We start from the raw sequence: 10,956 nt of genomic DNA, 5'->3' as shown, positions 1-10,956 counted from the left end.
ACTGAACCGCATCAGCACCTTTCCTGGTGAGATCGGTCAGAGGTTTGACAATACTAGAAAAATTTTTTATGAATTTTCTGTAATAATTGGCGAAACCTAAAAACCTCTGTATCGATTTCAAACCAATAGGCCTAGGCCATTCCTGTACAGCTTGAACTTTAACCGGGTCCATCTCAAAACCTTCGCTGGAGATAATGTAACCCAAAAAACTAATTCTCTGTACAGCGAACTCACATTTCTCCAGCTTAGCAAAAAGCGAATTGTCCATTAATAACTGTAATACCTCACGTACGCTCCGCCAATGAGACTCCAGATCCGGCGAATAAATCATAATGTCATCCAAATACACAACCACATTTTTGCCGATCAAAGGTCTAAGGATGTCATTAATAAGATTCTGAAAAAATGCAGGAGCATTAGTAAGACCAAAAGGCATAACCAGATTCTCAAAATGACCCACAGGAGTGTTAAAAGCAGTCTTCCATTCGTCACCCTCCTTCATGCGCAACAGATTGTATGCCCCCTTAAGGTCAATTTTAGAGAACCACTTGGCCCCCATTAACTGGTTAAACAGATCAGGAATCAATGGCAGTGGGTAAGGATTGCGTACAGTAATTTTGTTAATCTCACGAAAATCCAGACAAGGACGTAAACCGCCGTTCTTTTTTTTTACAAAAAAAAATCCAACCGCCACAGGAGACTTAGAGGGCCTAATGTGACCGGCGGCCAAACTTGTCTGTATGTATTCCTCCAAAGCCTTCCTCTCAGGAATAGTAAGGTTAAATAAACGACTTTTAGGAAGAGTCGCTCCAGGGACAAATTCAATAGAACAATCATAGTCTCTATGGGGAGGCAAAACCTGCGATTCCTTCTCAGAAAAAACTCTCCAAAAATCCTGAATAGGAACAGGCAATTCTCCCCTATCCAAAGCTGCAATACGCCCGTTACAACACTTGTCATAACATTTATGGCTCCAGGATTTAATTTCACTGGTAGACCAATCCAGTACAGGATTGTGAAATTTTAACCAGGGCAATCCCAATATTACTGGAGAAGGCAAGTTATTCAAAACTACCAAATCCAATTTCTCATGGTGAACACCATTAATAGTGAGAGGAAATTCACAGACCTTGAGAGTAATATTCTTCAAAGGGGAACCATCCACAGAAACCACAGCAATGGGGGATGATAAAGGTTCGGGTTTTAAATTGAGTCTTTCCAAGAATCCCCCATCAATTACATTCAGAGTAGACCCACAATCAACAAACACCCGAAATTCCATTAATTTTTCCTGAGCAATCGTGGAAGCAGCTAAAAATACACCCTTGGAATTTAAACAGGCAATACGGGCATGACTGACCATTTTTTTTTCTTTCTTCATACGAAGCTCACAGCCTTTAATCAAATGACCAGATTTTCCGCAATAGAAACACAAGCCTTCAGAAAATCTACGGTCTTTTTCTTGAGAGCGAGGTGCCACCGATCCAATCTCCATCGGTTCACCACTGTTAGTACACACATTCTCATAACCAGAAACTGACATAGCAGAGGATTTGCTCTCATTAACCCTTGCACGCAGTCTCCTATCCACCCGTATAGCTAATTGCATAGCCTGTTGCAAATCTTCAGGTGTAGGATAAGCAATTAGCGGGTCTTTAACCCTTTCATTGAGCCCAGCAAGAAATAGACTTTTCAGAGCAGAATCGTTCCACCCTGTTTGAGTAGACCAACGACGGAAATGAGTACAATATTTTTCCACATTACCTGATCCCTGTTTCAAACGTCTCAACTCAGTCTCAGCTGATGCGACACGGTCAGGATCATCATATAATAGTCCCAAAGTAGAAAAAAAACTATCCACTGATCTAAAGCATGTATCACTAGGTTGCAAAGAAAAGGCCCACTCCTGAGGCTCTTTGCGCAAAAGTGACATTATGAACCCTATGCGCTGGGATTCATCCCCAGAGGACTTGGGTCTCAAACGAAAATACAATAAGCAAGCATTTTTAAATGAAAAAAATTCTCGGTGTTCACCAAAAAATAAATCCAGCAAACATACCTTAGGCTCCAAGAAATGTGCTCCAGGACAGTTACTCACGTGCTGACGGAGCTCGGCCACCTCCAGAGAGAGTCCCTGCAGGCGATGAGCCAAATCCTGAACCGACACCATGATGGAACAGAAAAATCTTTCCTTAGAGAATTTGCAGGCTGGACTTACTGTTATGTTCTGCTACCAGAGCTAAGGAAAGAGAGGAGATCTGTCCCTACGATAGAACTCAGCTGAATCCCTACGATGTAACAGGGAACCTGATCCTGCGATCAGACCTGCTAAAGTCCTAAGCTAGTCTGTACGGAGACCTATAGATGTGGGGAAGGAATCCCTACAAGTACTAAGGACTGGGAGGAAAATTGGACACCTCCTAACAGAAATAGTAGCAGACAGACGAACAAACAAAATATATAGAACATAGAGGTCCGTAGACCAAGCAAACTAACAGAGTTAGATACAGAGCACAGGCTAGCTAGAAAGTAGTTATACAATGAAGTCCAGCAAAGCCAGAAGGGCGGAGCAGGATTAAATAGGCCAACAATGTCATGTGACCAGCAAAGGAAAAAACCTAAGAGCAAGGTTCTAACACATACTGTACATAGGAGGCTATGTGGCGGCTAATAATATGTATACAGTAGAAGGCTATGTGGGGGCTCATACTGTATAAAGGAGGCTATGAGGACTCATACTGTACATAGGGGGCTCATACTATATATAGGAGGATATATGCGGGCTCATACTGTACAAAGGAGGCTATGTGGCGGCTCATAATATGTATAGGAGGCTATGTGGGTCTCATACGGTATATAGGGGGCTATGTGGTGGCTAATACTGTATATAGGATGGAATATGACGGCTCACACTGTATATAAGGGCTATGTGGTGGCTTACACTGTATATAGGGGCTATGTGGGGTGCATACTGTATGTAGGAATAATGTCTGTAATCTGCTGAGGAATTAATAGCACTATATACTGTGCTTTTCAGATTATAGTACGCACTTTTCTCCTCCAAAAATTTTTGGGAAAATTGGGGTTCGTCTTATAATCTGAATGTAGTTTACCGGGGCATTTGGGAGTGGCATTTTAGGGTCGCTGCAGCAGGAAGCTGGTGACGGCAGGAGTGAGGCGATGCTGCGGGCCCCAGGCTGGGAAGGTGGGTGTCTTGCTGTGCGACGGGCTCTGTGCTTTCACAAAATGTCGGAGGAGCCCCCGCACTTTCCATGGTTTTCAATGCGGTGAACTTGGAGAAAAAAGGCCACCAGAGGCGGCGCATGTGCGGATTGAGATCGTGACACCGAGATCTTGTCTCCCGAGGTCTCAACCTAAACATGTGCCGCCTCCGGTGGCCATTTTCCCTAAGTCTACAGCATTGAAAACCACGGGAAGTACAGGGGATCCGCCGGCATTTTGTGAAAGCACGGAGCCCGGCTCATCGTCGAACATCCCCCTCCCAGCCTGGGGTCCACAGCATCACCCCACTCCTGCCGCTGCCAGCTTCCTGGAGCAGCGACTCTACTCCACCACAGCAGCCCCCTTCCCTGGGTAATCTACCGTAAAAGCAGACTATAAGAAGCACCACCATTTTATTAAAAACATTTTTTTCCTATTTTTCTCACCAAAATTTGGGGTGCGTCTTATGATACGGTGCATTTTATAATCTGCAAAATATGGTTAGTAAAATAAATAAATAGGGAGCTGTGTGGGGGCTCATACTGTATACAGGGGGCTGTGTGTGTGCTCATATGGTATATAGGGGGGCTGTGTGTGTGCTCATATGGTATATAGGGGGGCTGTGTGGGGGCTCATACTGTATACAGGGGGCTGTGTGTGTGCTCATATGGTATATAGGGGGGCTGTGTGGGGGCTCATACTGTATACAGGGGGCTGTGTGTGCTCATATGGTATATAGGGGGGCTGTGTGTGTGCTCATACGGTATATAGGGGGATGTTGGCATACTTAATTCTGGTCAATATTAAGTGATATAAATATTATTTTATATTAATTGTAGTTAATATTAATATTGAGCAGAACTAATTTCAGCCTTTCAGCCTATTGGTTCAGGCCCCCACAACAGTTATGTTCTCTCATGTGGCCCCTCTGGAAAATGAATTGCCCACCCCTGATATATACCATCATTTATTATCCAGTATATAGCATCTGATGTCTGTATAACAGTATGTCATATATCCCATCACATATTATCCTGTATACTGGATGTCATATACTGTGCACAGACATCAGATGGTGTAGAGCAGGGGTCTCAAACACGCGGCCCCTGAGGCTGCTTTATGCGGCCCGCAGGCACAGACCCCTTGACGATCCCGACCTGGTCCAGGAGGAGCCGCCGACAGCAGCGCTGAATTGCCACACAGAGACTGTTTCCCAGCACTGCATTTCCAATGCCAGCCGCTGGCCAATCAGAGGCCAGCAGCTGATATCTGCGTGTCGGCGCAGCGAGTATGACGTCATTGCCATATGCAGATGTCAGCTGCTGGCCTCTGATTGGCCGGCGGCTGACATTGGAAATGCAGTGCTGGGAAACAGTCTCTGTGCGGCAATTCAGCGCTGCTGTCGGCGGCTCCTCCTGGACCAGGTCGGGATCGTCAAGGGGTCGGACTCTGTGGTGCCTGCGGGCCACATCTCCAGGAAGGCCGCCGAGGGAACGGAGGACAGGTGAGAATCATCTTTTTTTTTTTCTATTTTATGTGTGTGAAGAACAACACAGGGGGCACAGAGCCACAAGAGGGGACCTGGATGGGGCACAGAGCCACAACATGGGGACCGGGATGGGGCACATAGCCACAGGATGGGGACCTGGATGGGGCACATAGCCACAAGAGGGGACCTGGATGGGGCACATAGCCACAAGAGGGGACCTGGATGGGGCACATAGCCACAAGATGGGGACCTGGATGGGGCACATAGCCAAAAGATGGGGACCTGGATGGGGCACATAGCCAAAAGATGGGGACCTGGATGGGGCACATAGCCAAAAGATGGGGACCTGGATGGGGCACATAGCCACAAGATGGGGACCTGGATGGGGCACAGAGCCAAAAGATGGGGACCTGGATGGGGCACATAGCCACAGGATGGGGACCTGGATGGGGCACATAGCCCCAAGATGGGGACCTGGATGGGGCACATAGCCACAGGATGGGGACCTGGATGGGGCACATTAGTACAAGATGGGGACTTGGATGGGGAACATTACTACAAGATGTTTTCCATTATTACTATATGATGCTAATTGTAAGACAATATTACTGAATGTGGCCAATTGGGGGAAATAAAATTGTATAAAAAATAAAAATAAAGCATGAAAAAATATTGGGCACTAAAAATGCTGTTTTATATGTAAACTAAAGTAAACACAAAAAAGTGCACGTTTATTATCGCCACATCCATAACGACCCAAGCTATAAAAAAATAAACACGGAAAAAATGTTCAAAAGGTGTATACAAAAAAAATGGTATCACTAAAAATGTCACATTGAACAAAGAATGCGGCCCCCCAAATTCAAATTTTTTCCATGTGCGGCCCATATACCCAGCCGAGTTTGAGACCCCTGGTGTAGAGGATAAGAAGTGACTGGTGTAATATCTAATGGCTGTACTCAAGGTGTAATGTGCACTAGTTACATATTAGCCTGTAGGTGGTATAATATATATACTATAGGCCCAGACATCCCATATTATATACAGGATAATAGGAGGCGGGTATAATATCCAGAGCTAACAAGCCTCCCCTATTCCCTGGGCCTGTCCCGATTTGAGGGCTCAGTCCCGGCCCGGCTCAGCTCTTCTCCCGGCAGGGGCGCTGCTGGGCACTGGGCTTTTCCTCCAGACACGCAGGCTTTCCATGCTGTGTGTGACCCCTTGTAGCTCCGCCTCCCGCTCTCTGCTCCTCCCCGGCATCAGGGCAGAGGAATTCTACTGTGCAGAGACCGCACAGCATGAGGAGGTGAGGGGTCAGGGGGCGGGGCCAAGTCTGCGGAGGACATGACAACAAGGTGCGGTCCTGAGGTGAGGGGGAGACCCGCAGCCTCTCCCATCTGTGGCTGCTGTTATTACAGGATGGGAGGGGGCTCATGCAATGTCACCAGCAGCTCTGCAGTCGGGACTAGGGGGGATGGGAAGGGGATTTAGGGACACTGCAGGGCTGACAGCTCTCCTGCGTACAGCCCATACTCTGCTGCTGATTGCAAACACCAGGCCCCACCACTGCCACTGGAGACATGATGGAGAAGAAGGGAATATATACATGTCATGTTGTGCCCGCTGTGTGTATGATGTCTGTGATGGTTGTGCCCGCTGTGTGTATGATGTCTGTGTGATGGTTGTGCCCGCTGTGTGTATGATGTCTGTGTGATGCTTGTGCCCGCTGTGTGTATGATGTCTGTGTGATGCTTGTGCCCGCTGTGTGTATGATGTCTGTGTGATGGTTGTGCCCGCTGTGTGTGTGATGTCTGTATGATGGTTGTGCCCGCTGTGTGTATGATGTCCGTGTGATGGTTGTGCCCGCTGTGTGATGGTTGTGCCCGCTGTGTGTATGATGTCTGTGTGATGGTTGTGCCCGCTGTGTGTGATGTCTGTGTGATGGTTGTGCCCGCTGTGTGTATGATGTCTGTGTGATGGTTGTGCCCGCTGTGTGTATGATGTCTGTGTGATGGTTGTGCCCGCTGTGTGTGTGATGTCTGTGTGATGGTTGTGCCCGCTGTGTGTGTGATGTCTGTGTGATGGTTGTGCCCTCTGTGTGTATGATGTCTGTGTGATGGTTGTGCCCGCTGTGTGTGTGATGTCTGTGTGATGGTTGTGCCCGCTGTGTGTGTGATGTCTGTGTGATGGTTGTGCCCGCTGTGTGTGTGATGTCTGTGTGATGGTTGTGCCCGCTGTGTGTGTGATGTCTGTGTGATGGTTGTGCCCGCTGTGTGTGTGATGTCTGTGTGATGGTTGTGCCCGCTGTGTGTATGATGTCTGTGTGATGGTTGTGCCCGCTGTGTGTATGATGTCTGTGTGATGGTTGTGCCCGCTGTGTGTATGATGTCTGTGTGATGGTTGTGCCCGCTGTGTGTGTGATGTCTGTGTGATGGTTGTGCCCGCTGTGTGTGTGATGTCTGTGTGATGGTTGTGCCCGCTGTGTGTATGATGTCTGTGTGATGGTTGTGCCCGCTGTGTGTATGATGTCTGTGTGATGGTTGTGCCCGCTGTGTGTATGATGTCTGTGTGATGGTTGTGCCCGCTGTGTGTATGATGTCTGTGTGATGGTTGTGCCCGCTGTGTGTATGATGTCCGTTTGATTTTTAACATAGCGCTTTGAAATAGGCAGGGGTGGGAGATTAATTTTCCCAAGGGGCCACGTGAGAGACCGTGACTGTTGTGGAGCCCGAACCAATAGGTTCAAATTAATTCAGCTCAATATTAATATTAACATATTAATTATATTTTTTTGTATATTTATATTATCACTTAATATTGAGCAGATTTAAGTATGCTGACATCCCCCTATATACAGTATGAGCCCCCACACAACCCCGTACATACAGTATTAGCACACACCACCCCTACCTACGGTATGAGCCCTCGCATAGCCCCCAATATACAGTAAGAGCCACCACAAGAAAGCCAGATGTCGTATAATGAATCTACATAAAGATGAGAAAGTTCTGGCGGCTCCGACTGTGAATGAGGGAACAAAAAATAACCCTCAGGTCCCAACAAGAGATGAGCAGGACTCACAGATGAGGCCGCACTGCCCCGGAAGATAAGAGACTCATGGCCTCCAGTCCAGCCGCCAGGTAGCACTGACCTGGACGCCCGACTGGAGGCCCCGGAATCCATCTGCTCATCTCTAGTCCCAGCTGTCCTGGATACAGTGGACAGTCCTGGATTTGGGTCTGGGCCTTGCAGTCTCGGCCGTCTGCTGAATTTCCCTCACTACCAGCGCCCCTCTGACAACTCCTCCTGCCGGGCGAGAAAGATAATGGTAAATGGGCGTGGATTGGGGTGTGACCAGGGGCGAGGCCAAAATTTGCCGCGCATAGCACCTTTCTGTCCCCCTTTCTGTTCTTCAAAAGTTGAGAGGTATGAATATGTGATGTCTGTATCCCAGTATATCGCATACCATCACATATTATGCTGTATACTGGATGTGATGGACTTTGATACAGGCATCCAATGTTATACAGAGGATAATATGTCACTGGTGTAATATCTGATGTCTGTGCTCATAGTGTGGTATATAACTGTCACATGCTATTCTGTATGTAATATCTGATGTATGTAGTCATAATATATCTTATTCCAGTACAGATGAGCGAATTGATTCGCAGGACACTGGTCAAACAGTCCCGTCAGTAGTCTGTGGCCACCAGACCAGAGCCCCGCGAGCCTCCTCCTGCCTGCCGGCATCTCTGACTCCTCTTTTGATTATAGTCTTTGCATGATGTCATCTTTTTGGCGTGACACATACATGACATTGTGCCTGGCTACAAATCAAAGGAAGAGAAAGAGAATGGTGTCAGGTAGGAGGCTGTCAGGGCTCCTATCCAGCAGCCACTGAATATTCATCTGACCATTGGATCAGGGTCCTGCAAATGAAGTTGCTCATCTCTATATATCAGTCATATATTCTCCTATGTATATTGTATTGTATGTGGTATAATATGTTCACTGTGTGCACAGACATCAGATGGGACACACGTGATAATTAGTGACTCGTACATCATATACTATAATGTGGAGTTGACTTTTACATTGATGACTTGCTCGATCAAGTATGTAGGAAACAATACACAAAATAATAATTCCTAGGTATCTATCTGGCAGACCTGTGCTTATGTGTGGCCACCTTTAGGCTGTGTGCCCACTATGCGTTTTTTAAGCGTTTCCGCAACGGCAATTCCGCTTCAGAAAAGCTTAAAAAACGCTTGGTAGAAGGTCTGCTATGTTCCCCAATGATAATCCGCATCTGCTGTGCACATGCTGCGGAAATTTCCGCTGCGGATTATCAATGCGGAAAAATACGCCGCGCTACCAATTATTTTGTGTAATCGCAGCGTTTTCGCCGCCATTGACTTGCATTGAATTGCATAATATCCGCATGACTACATGTGCACATGCGGATATTTAGCGATTCAATGTGCGGATGGTACCCGGATTTGGAGAAGAAGAGACTCTCCTCCAGACCCGGGTACCATAGTACCTGTAAAAAAAAATAATTAAAATAAAAAATATACATTATACTTACCTTCTGATGGCCCCCGGTCTCCATAGCGATGCGTCCTGGCTTCCTGGCAGCTCATGATGGTCTAAAAGGACCTGCCATGACGTCATTTAGTCATGTGACAGGTCACGCGACCGCTGACGTCGGCGGTCGCTTGACCCGTCACATGACTAAATGACGTCATGGCAGGTCCTTTTACACAACCGCGAGACACCGGGAAGACCGGACGCATCGGATAAGGAGACCAGGGGCCGTCAGAAGGTAAGTATAATATTTATTTTTTGCCGTTCTTTTACGGTCACACTATATAAATCCATACCGGTTGCATGGATTTATATAGTGTGACCAAGTTGTCAAGCACTTTCCAAGTGATGCTAAAATCGCTTGCAAAGCGCTTGACAACCCGCATGCGGAAATGCATGTGAAGAGCGCTTCACTTCTGCTTGTCCCTGGCAGGAAAACTCATAGAATCCGCATGCGTTTTTTCTGCCAGGGAGATGCAGAAACGCTCTGGAAAAATTCTCAGCATTTCTGCATTGTGGGCACTTAGCCTTACTCTGTTTAGGAGTGTAGAAAAGCACAGCGTACCTTGGATTACTTGCATTACACCTCTAACAACCTAAATCCGTGTTGTAGTGGTCAGACATTGTACATATTATGCTTATGTATTACCAGTTTTAAATGCTCACCTGAACTGGACCAAGTGCTGTCATTTTTCTTTACGGGCAGCACTTAGACAATACGTTTGTGTGAATATAGCCTATGAAGCAGCTGGTAATAAACATGTTGAAGGGGTTTTCTGCGAATAAAAGTATATTTTAATCAATAGATCTTGGAATAATAATAACTTCCACAATTGGATGTGTTTAAATAAAATGTCCCTGTGCTGAGATAATGTTATAAATGTGCCCCTGCTGTGTACTGTGTAATGGCTGTGTCTGACTGTGCAGGAACATGGTCTGATCATACCACAGCTACTGGGCAGGGGGGGAGAAAAAGAGTATATAGCATCGATTAAATCACTGCACAGTCTAGTTTCAAGATGCAAACGATGGGTCAAAACGTTCATTTACTGTTGCATTATTCCCTGCACCTTAAATGTGTCTTATTGCATGTCTTCAAATAGACTTTAGTTTGCATCTTGAAACTAGAATGTGCGGTGATTTAATCTCCACCGATTCTGGGGATTCCACATCCCGTGTACCTGCACCTTGACCTACAGACTGTGTGCACGCTAATCATCTATATATAAAGAGAGTATATATACATTACAGCAGGGGATCACAGCTGAGTCTTTCTTTGAGCTAAAATATTGTTTAAAAACAGGCATTGAAATGTTTTACTCACAAAAAGAATCCTCTGTGATCCCCTGCTATCCTGCCTGTATCCTCTTTTTCTCCCCCCTGCCCAGGAGATGTGGTATGATCAGACCATGTTCCTGCACGGTCAGACACAGCCATTACACAGTACACAGCAGGGGCACATTTATAAGATTATCTCAGCACAGGAACATTATTATATCACATCCAATTGTGGAAATTATTATTACTCCAAGATCTATTGATTAAAATATACTATTGTTTGTGGGAAAACGACCTTTAAGGATGGGCCGCTACTCATGGACCACTGCTGTGTGCTTGCCCCCAGGCTAAAATTTGCCAGCCAGCCCCTGCTAGCA

This window comes from Phyllobates terribilis, unplaced genomic scaffold (assembly GCF_046119375.1).
Source record: "Phyllobates terribilis strain yellow unplaced genomic scaffold, ASM4611937v1 Scaffold_103__1_contigs__length_5881359, whole genome shotgun sequence".
Lineage (NCBI taxonomy): Eukaryota > Metazoa > Chordata > Amphibia > Anura > Dendrobatidae > Phyllobates > Phyllobates terribilis.
Note: the sequence above shows the minus strand (reverse complement) of the source record.